We start from the raw sequence: 10,505 nt of genomic DNA, 5'->3' as shown, positions 1-10,505 counted from the left end.
CCTAACCACAGATGCATCAGACGGAAAATGTATTCAGGGTGACTGGAGCTCAAGTCAAGTTCATCTGCACATCAAACAAAAAAGAGATGCCAGCTGTACAGAATGCCCTGACAGCTTTCAGATCCCTAATCTTTCCAGGACAACTGCTAATAAAAACAGACAACACCACGGTTATGTGGTACATCAACAAGCAGGGAGGAACCCATTCCTACCCACTCTGCAGGCTAGCCATGGCCCTGTGGAACACGGCCTTGGACATTCAAGTCCATCTGCAAGCTCAGTTCCTGCCAGGGAAACAAAACTTACTGGCAGGTGACTTAAGAAGAAATCTCCTAGACCCACATGAGTGACAATTGGAGAACAGCACCTTCAACCTTCTGATTCAGAAATGGGGGACCCCAGAGGTGGATCTCTTTGCCTCCCCCTACAACCACCAGCTCAGTAAATTCTGCACCAGGAATCCTCACAGCAGGGCCTGGAAAGTGGGTAAATCTCTCAATCTATGCCTTTCCCTCTCTGCCCCTCCTTTCAAGAGTATTACTCAAGATAAAGCAGTACAGACCAATGACAATTCTGATTGCCCTGGACTGGCCACACCACCACTGGTACCCACTCCTGCGCAGCCTGACATTGGTGCCACCCTGGCACCTACACCAGAATCCATCCATCCTCTCTCAGCAGGAGGGACAGATTCTGCATCCACAACTGCAAACCCTAAATCTTGCAGCCTGGCTTATTCCTTGAATTCTCCCCCAGCAACCTTAAGCAAATAGATGCTGGACGTCATTCTTGACGCCAGAAGACCTAGTACAAGAAAATCCAATGCTGATAAGTGGAAAAGGTTCTGCTCATGGATTCAATCCAAAGGAGAGGACACAACACTGCACTCTCTGCCTCCTATCCTGGATTACCTAGCAGATCTATTCCACAAAGGCCTGTCCTTCTCCATTAAGATACATGCCTTAGCCATTTCTGCTCATTACAACACTGAGCTACCTCTCTTCTCGCACCCTCTTATCAAACAGTTCCTTAGAGGGGCAAACAACTTAAGGCACCAAGGAGAGCACCCACCCCTGCTTGGGACCTTAACTTTGTACTGGAAAAGCTCACACTTCCCCCCCTTTGAACCTGCTGCATCAGCAAAGTTAAAATTCCTCTCTTGGAAAATAGCCTTGCTTCTGGCCATCACTTCAGCTAGAAGAGTGTCTGAGCTACAAGCACTCATGGCTGTGGAACCCTTCATTATTTTCCATGCTGACAGGGTTTCCCTCAGGACTTAACCCTTCCTTTATGCCCCAAGTGGTGTCCAGTGTGGCTCTCAATCAATCCATCCATTTGCCAACCTTCTTCCCTCATCCTCAAAATAAAGGGGAAAGGATCCTGCACTCTTTGGACATGCACAGACAGCTCAGATTCTACCTTGCTAGGACTAAGCCCTTCAGAAAATCTGACCAGTTACTAGTCAGTTTTGCAACAGGGGCAGAGGGCAAGGCCATTTCAAAACAAACCATTTCTAAATGTATAGCACACTGCATACATTTCTGCTACAAACACCATGGGAAACCGATCCCTCAGGGGGTCAGAACACATTCCACTAGGGCAACATCTACCTCTACAGCATTTCTCAGGGGAGTCCCTACCAGGGACATCCTGAAAGCTGCTACCTGGAGTTCTGTACACACCTTCACCAAGCATTACCAACTGCCTATCTTTTCCAAATCCAGGGCAGGATTTGCTACAGCAGTCCTGCAAGACATACTAGCCAGCCCTAACTCTTCTTGACTGCCTCCACCCTTCTTCAGCTTTGGGAATCCACCCAAGTGTGATGACTGCAACAGTGAAACACGAAGAACATAGTACAGTTGTGTACACTTACCATAAATATAGGTATTCGAGTGTATTCACTGTTGCAGTCCTGGTTTCCCTCCCTCCAGCCCCCTGTTTTTTTCTCTCTTTCTCCCTCTCTCTCTCCTATCTATGGCTATTACTAACCCCTTTTGGGGTATTGGTATTGGTATTTACGTTTTACTGGTGGTGTCTTCCCCACCATAACCTAGCTGTCTCTTTTAGGGGCTCCTGACATTTGGGGCAAGAAAAACTAATGTAATGGTGTTGGCTGCCTGTTTTTATACCCCTGATGACCTCACATCAGTCCTGGAGCGACAGCATCTGACGCAGAAATACTAAGTCTATGGTATTCGGGCTGGCTGAGGGCTACCTGCAGGCAGATAACCCAAGTGTGATGACTGCAACTGTGAATACACTCGAACATCTACATTTATGGTAAGTGTACACAACTGTACTTTTGTAGCCAAACCCTCTGCATTACCGGTAGTCCTCTCACCAACTCACCACAGCCCACAAATTAGTGTTCCATCCTACTAACTGTCCTGCTCTTTCCTATATTCTTCAACCCTATACCCCCCCTTAGATCCATTAGATCTTCTCACCAAAACCTGATCACAGTACAAAAACCCAAGCACCCAGCAGGTCAGCTTCTCTTATCCTTTACCCTAGCTAAAAAATGGAATGCCCTACCCACCTCACTAAGAACCTGCAACAACCTAGATAACTTCAAAACCCAACTCCATTCTCACTTCTATCTAAATAGGATATGCAACTGCACTCTTCAACCTACACCTTTCAAACTATCCTCCCCCTTCTCTCCAGGCTAACCTCTATAACTTCCTAACCTCTTCTAACCTCTCCTAAAATACTAACTGTATAAGCTACTAAAGCATTTTTGCACTAATTGCATAAGCTACTAAGCCACTCCAGGCTAACCTCCCTACCTTCCTCACCTCTTCTAAAATACTAATTGCATAAGCTACTAAACAGTAAATTCTTGCTTTTATACAATGTGCCAATTTTTTTCCTGCTGAACTTAACTGAAACTGTTAATACTTTGCTATTTTAGCAATCTGATATTGGTATTGTAGACTATTTGTAGCTACCTGTTAATTGTAATGTAATCTGTGTCTGAACTCTTTCTTGTAATTAAAATTGTTGTTTCTGTGGAGCTTTTCTCCCTGGGCCTCCACTGAAAACGGGCCCCCAAGCCCAGTGGACCTCCCCGGTAATCAAACTGAAATAAATAATAAATAAATAAATAAATTGTCTGTGTCTCTCCACTGTTGCCCCCTTATGTGGCCATACCTCCCTCATCTGTCTGTGTCTTCTTCATAGGTTTGGTTTACCTCACCCTGCTATATTTCTTTTTCCCCCTCTTCCTTCCCACACATAGACCTTGCTAGCAGCCTCACTCTTCCCTTCTTGAAAAAACTGGAACATTAGTAACAGTCTCTGAGAAGAAAAGTGCCCATTCTTGCCATCCCTTTTTCACTTTTAGTTCTCCTTGTGTGCGTTTCTCTGCCTGCTCATACTACTTTTCTCTTGTTTTAGCTTCCCCTTTCTTCCCAATTTCAGTGATGAACTGAATTGGCACTTTCCTGTAGTGGTCCTATGTGAACTGCTTACAGTGCCAGTGTTGCAGCTATGTGAGGCTCTTTGCATGTGTGAAAATGCATAGTGTCAGACATGTCACATTACTGAGCTTTTTTCTTGATCACATGATCTCCCACAGTGCTGCCACTATGGTAACAGACTGCTCCCTTTAACATGTCTGCTATCATTTCCTAGGCAGCTGTTTCAATGGCATCCCAGTGCTGTGCCAGCCCTTTTATATATATATATATATATATATATATATATATATATATATATATCAAAACCAATGATGGGAGTAATCTATTACAATAAGTAATATATTACAGTAATATATTACAGTTTCTAGTAACTAGTAATATAACTAGTTACTTTTTTAACTAGTAATAGTAATATATTACTTTTTTTAGTAACTAGTAACTTAAATGTGAGTTACTTTTGCTTAAACCAGTGGTTCTCAACGTGGGTGATATAGCCTCCTAAAGAGGGATGTAAAACCTCCAGGATCACTATATAGTATAAATAGTAATCAGATGTTAGGAGGTAATAGACACTTTGAAGTGGCAATTTGGATAAAAAATTACACATAATGTTGGCACAACTCATAGCACATAGCATTCATAACAGATCATTATAATTAGTCTGGAGCAAAATTTACATCATTTTGTTTAGCACTGCAAGGAGGTGAAAGCTAATGATGACCAGACTCCAGCCCTCCCCTGGTACTGTGGGACTCTCACCCACTAAAACATCCCCTAACACTGGCCGATTCTTGCCTGCCAGAGATCATATCCTTACCTTGCAATATAATATATGGCATTGGTTCTTCATAACACCATCAGTCGGAATCAAACTCATTACTCATCAGTTGAGCACTCAATGCCCCAATCCACTGCACCAAGCAGGACATTTCAAGTGGATCTATGATCAACCAACTTTTGTCCTGACAATATTTTGTTATGTTCTATTTAAACTTCTTTTCAGGTTTTGATTTTTAGTTGCTGAAAATAAACAAAATGTGATAGGTTTTTATAGGTCTTGTGCTGTTGGCTGGTTTGGTTTAATTATTATCTGTGACTCCCTAGCTAAAAAGACTAGTCTTCTCCTTTGCCTTTCAGCTGTGCCTGTTAGGGATCACCACGGTGGATCATCAGTCTGCAGAACAAGTGACAGTTGAGTTTTACACTGTTGAATTGCCAGCCCAGCGTTCAACCTTCTTGAGAATGCACAAGCATGCACACACTCCCACCTAAAGCCAATTTAGAATGTCCAATCCACCTGCAGCATATCTTAGGAATGTGGGAGGAGACCGGAACAACCTGAAGAAACCCACTCGAACACAGGAAGAGTAGATCATAGTGTGTGTGCTGTACTTTTAAAGCCATGTCATTCATGGGCACATGCACAGAAAGTACTGAGCACGTGCAAGCAGAGTGCCATCTTGTGTAAGTAGCTGGAGTGAAAGCATGTATGTGTATAGCAGTCAGTCAGGTATTTCGCCTAAGTTTTATGCTCCAGTCATCCATCCTGATGTGTTTGTGTTAATAAGTATCTTAAATGAACACCCAAGCCTCGTCATCTTATTTGAATACACAAGACGAGTGGCATGTTCTCAAAATGGGATCCAAAGTCAAAACTTCTTAAAACCATGAGGCGCACAGTCAGAAATGGAGGACTATACAAGAGTGGCTCAAACGACTGCAAATGATTCGTAAACAGGTCAGAAAATATTTGCAGGTTCTTAAACTCATTTAAATGATTTTTCCCCTCAATGAATTTAAAGCAAAGCATTCCAAACAAATTATTGAATAAACAAAATGTTAAAAATTGCGACATACTGAAAAAAGTATTTGAAATAATTATGAAAACATTTGAAACAATATCAGAATCATATAAAATGTTCAAAAAAGAGAAAACAACTGTATTTTTTCACAATGTACTACTTTTTCACATTAACTAAAGCTATTCAAAGTATCTAAGTGTGCAAAGTATTGGCAGTGTGTGCAGTATTACAGTACAGTCTTTTCAAAGAGTACAGTTATTTCAGTCTGTTGTACAGCTGAATATAATTACAAGTATTTTGTGTGTTTGACACTTATTTGGCATGACAGAGGGATTTCAGAGACCTGATCTGCTTGCTGAATGAGATATGTGAACAGATTGGAATTGTCATCTTCATGCCTGCAGAAATTACCTTTGTTGCTGAGTTTCTGCAAGCAATGCAGCCCCTGGCAATGGCTCTGAACATCCTGTAGTCAAAGCTGAAAAGCTTCATGGGAATCCTGACCCCACCATTACGTACCTGAAAAACAAGTTGTCTGAAGTCAGGCAGTCTGTGAAGCTTGTTGTGCCACTAGTCGATGCTCTTTTTAAAGTCATTGAGGCTCGGTTCAGTCATCTTCTGGAGCATGAAGAGCTCATTCTGGCTAGCAGAGTGCATCCACATTTCCGTTTGTAATGGATGGACACTGAAGAGCAGAAACTGAGAGGCAAGGCTGTGCTCCTTGATGCCATGCAGAAAGTGGATGAACCTGCACATGGGTCATCTGAAGCTTCTGCATTAACTGCCGAAGACAGCTTCTTCAGCTTCAAAGATTCAACGCCAGCCAATGTCAGCATATCTTCTCAGATGGACATGTATCTGGCTGACCCTTCCAGAGAAATATCTTCTCAATGATTACCCTGTAGTCAAGAAGATATTTCTGACCACTAATACAGCTCTGCCATTTAGTGCATCTGTTGAACGCCTGTTCAGTCTTGGTGGACAAGTGCTGACTGCAAAAAGAAACAGACTCACTCAAGAACACTTTGAAAAGTTGCTCCTTCTTCGAGCCAACAGAAATATGTAGTCATTGTGAATAGTTATATAAAGTGATATTTTGGCTGACGTTAACAGTCTTATTCGACTTATATGACATTTTCTGTAAGCATTTTTGCATCCTCAGCATTTGCTTTAGCAGATTAGCCTAATGTACATTGTTGAAAATTTGATGGGTTATAACTTGTCATGGGTCTTGTGTTGCTGGCTGTGCGTACTTTGGTTTAAGTACTAAATTGTGATTCTCTGATTATAAAGCCTAGCCTGTGGGACTTTGTAAACTATAAAATGCTATTCATCATTATTGTAGCACTGGGTATACAACTGTAATACACTTCGTATTCATGTGCAGTAAGCATGTATTCGTCACACACAAGTACTGTGTGAGTAAATCTGAATATGAGAATTGATAAACTATACTTATGTAAAAGTAACTCAACAGTAGCTAGTTACTTTAGTTAATAACTAGTAATAGTAATATATTACTTTTTTAGAAAAGTAATAAGTAATAGTAACATATTACTTTCACTTAAAAGTAATTAGTAATAGTAACTTATTACTTTTATAAGTAACTAGCACAACACTGATCAAAACAGCACTGCAGCCCTGGGCCATGTCATGCTAATTTGTGTAAAATATTTATCATACCGCAGTTATGTTATGGATCATTCCAAACACCTCCATTCATTTTTGTCACTTGTCTATTACAGTATTAATTATGTAGATATGCAATATTTCTATGTGAATATTAATATTTCCAAAACCAATTGACTTCCAAACTATTGCTAAGATGAAACCTTAAAAATGTTGAAGAACATATATTGTTTTTATTTAAACAGCAAGGTTTACATATTGAGAGATGTTTAATTTTATTTGTGTTAGCAATTTTACAAATAAGCATCATTTTCATATTTCTGTAATTATTTTGTAAATAATCCTTTACAAAGGAATTTCTTTATTTTGTGTAAAAGCTCAAGCTTGAATGAACAAAAATGCCCTAACAGTATATGCCTATGTTGTAAAGTTTACGATATATGAAAAGTTGCTTGTGAAACATTATTAAAAGTATATATTTCTGGGTTTTTGTGCCTTATAATATAGTATAAGTGAAGTAAAGACTGTGAATGCACTATTATCATTGTAAAGAAAACCTTTTACTGCACATTGCTGTGGGTACCTTTTTAATATTATTTGCTTTTCACAAGATATTTATAGTTCTTTGGCTTAGGCGCTTTAACGTCATTTTTCAGAAAATGCTTTGGAATATACAAATGTGTGTGTGTAGTTTGCTAGAGATGTGACATTCTGTGTTACTGAGTTATATTCACACCTTCATCTACTTCATGGTGTTCAGTTCATTTCAGCACTTGTACTTACATTTACAGATTAGCTGTTGTCTCTGTCTCTTTTTTCTGTTCACTTATGCCATCGCCTGGGTTCCCATTTTATAGTCAAAGACTGAAAGTATGATCCTTAAAACAGCAAAAGTCTGTGTGTAATTACAAGTAAATATATTAACACTGATCTGTTGTATCTCATGATTATTACCTTTTATAAGGTACAGTTATCTTGGAATTAAGATAGATATATATATATAGAAAGATTGTGTGTGTGTGTGTGTGTGTGTGTGTGTGTGTGTGTGTGTGTGTGTGTGTGTGTGTGTGTGTGTGTGTGTGTGTAGGGGTATTGTGTTATACATAAATATCCATATCTATCTATCCACCTACCTTTATGTCTCAGGGTGTGGAATTGCAGTCCTCCACATTCTGAATGTATGGGGAAGGGGCTTGACCCCAGCCAAAAATATTTTTAGGTGTAATTGCAGGTTTTGCACTTAAATGTTCCAAGGATCATAATTATTTTACTTTTTTTGGAGGTTCAGGACTCATATTGGAGAGTTTCAGATTCCAGCAAGGTTCTGTCAGTTCTCAAATCTTTCAACTCTCCATCTGAAGAATCAAAAATAAAGATTTAAAGTCATGGATACATTTAAATAGCATTTGCCTTCACTTATATATCTGATAGAATTACTTTTTAAATTAGCTTGAATTGTATGTATTAAGCAAAATGTATAACTTCAATATAAGGGAGTATTTAGTGCCCCTAATCTCAACCTTTGTTACAAAAAAAATCACTTTATGGTTTTGCTATGAAAGCAAATGAACTAAAAGGATGAAAGCAAATGTCTGAAATTCAGAAGGGCCAACTCCATGGTCGCACCAAGTCAAAGAAGGGAGAAGTCTCAAAAACAAGTGAATTATTGCTGACACATACTTAGAAATCACAAAGAGCCATGTCATTATATAGTTTTTTTTTAAGTTATTGTTTTAACCCAGAAGGACAGCATTGCATTAGAATTCACGTACTCTACTATGTTATTTTTTCTTTAAATACATGAAGTTTGGTAATTCTCAGAACAATTACTAAGCCTGTGTACTAGACAAATTGCTTTTAAACCACTTTGGCATTGTAAGATTATTTCTTTCCCCTTCCAGTATAATTTTAATCAGATGTCAGAAAAGGGGGCAAAATCACAATAATAATAAGTCAGTCTATATTTATTTTCCTCGATTAAAATGTTCAATTGCACTCTTAAAGTTAACAAGCCCCGTTTATTATCCAGTTACCGAATGTGTTTAAATCTTTTCTGCCCTGCACTTGACTAATTGTACAAACACAGAGAGACTGACTATGAGACGAGTCTCTTAGCCAGGATGCCTGCTTTTCTGATTTTTTTCTTTCTTCCTTTTTTTGTGCTCTGTGAATTTTTGGCAGAAATCACAGGTTCTATGTTCTGAAACATGACAGCAAATGGAGAAAGAATGTCTTTTATGGGAGGAGGGAGAACATTTGTCTGGCACATAAATGAATCCCAGGTTTGTGATTTCCTAAATTAGAGTGACCTCAGAGGCTGTAACCTCTCTTTAGAACAGAGTGCCATAAAGGGAATAAGTGTTTTATTACTTTCCATCTAACAGTTTCTCTCAAGACTAGATCATTTTAGTGGTGGAAATTGATGTATTTTGTGTGCTTGCATGGCAGCTCTTGCAAGTTAACGTTCTGATACCGATAAGCACTCCTTTATATGTTGAAAAGGTCTGATGGACAGCAAAAGGAGTGAAGCTTCAACTTTTCCAGTTGCATTCCTTTTTAGGGCTCTATTTAATGCTCTGCAGATCCAGACAATCCTAGATTAAGGGCACCAACGTCTTTTAAAATATTCTCTTTCCAAAATTGTCTTATATATAAAAATTACCATTATAAATACAACCGATGTAAGTACACATATAGCTATTGTTTTGTAATAACCAAAGTTCATTATTTTCTTCTGTAAGCTCAGTAAAAATTACTGGATTACCATTAAATCCATAGAGGCAATAAAGTGTAGAGCTTAAGGTGTGTGAAGCTTGAAACACGAGTTTGAATTTGCATTGAATTTGCTGTTCCATTTGCATTGTGTCGGACTTTGAGAATGTCACCTAACTAGCCTCTGTTCCTTGGTATTTCTTGAAAAGAGGTAAATTCTGTTGAATTAGTGGACATACTTAGTCAGCAAATTGACAATTAATATATAAATACATAAGCACATAAATAAACAAGCAAACAAGCATTTGAGAAATTGAATACAGTTACCTCTCAGTTAACCAGGACTCAAGCAACCAGAAAAAAAGCAAAGAAATGCAGTACATTATGAACAGTTCAGTTTTTCATCTGTTGCACTTTCTGTTTTCCTCCCAAGGAAACATAACTTACATTTTTAGAGTTTTAGAGATTTAAAAAGGAAGATAGAAATAAATTCCCTCTCTCCCCAACCTGAGAAGAAGTCAAACCAAATAAGTCAAATCGCTCAAATGTCAATACTCGCTCCATACTCACTCAGTTTGCATCAGATTGCACATTCTCTCTCCAATCACACACACACACACACACACACACACACACACACACACACACACACACACACACACACACACACACACACACACACACACACACACACACACACACACACACACACACACACACACACACACACACACACAGTCTCTTCAGCTTTCCTTTCATACATGCATTCACTCCCTCTTTCTTTCTCTGATCTCTCACATACACTCTCTTCAGCTTTTATACATCTCTCCAATCTGTCACACACTTTTGCTTCTGCGTTCATACTTGTATTCACTCACTCTTTCTGTCTCCGATCACTCACTCACACTCTCTTCAACTTTCATACATCTCTCCGATC

This window comes from Protopterus annectens, chromosome 4.part0, assembly GCF_019279795.1.
Source record: "Protopterus annectens isolate FY-2018-M chromosome 4.part0, PAN1.0, whole genome shotgun sequence".
Taxonomy (NCBI): Eukaryota; Metazoa; Chordata; order Ceratodontiformes; family Protopteridae; genus Protopterus; species Protopterus annectens.
Note: the sequence above shows the minus strand (reverse complement) of the source record.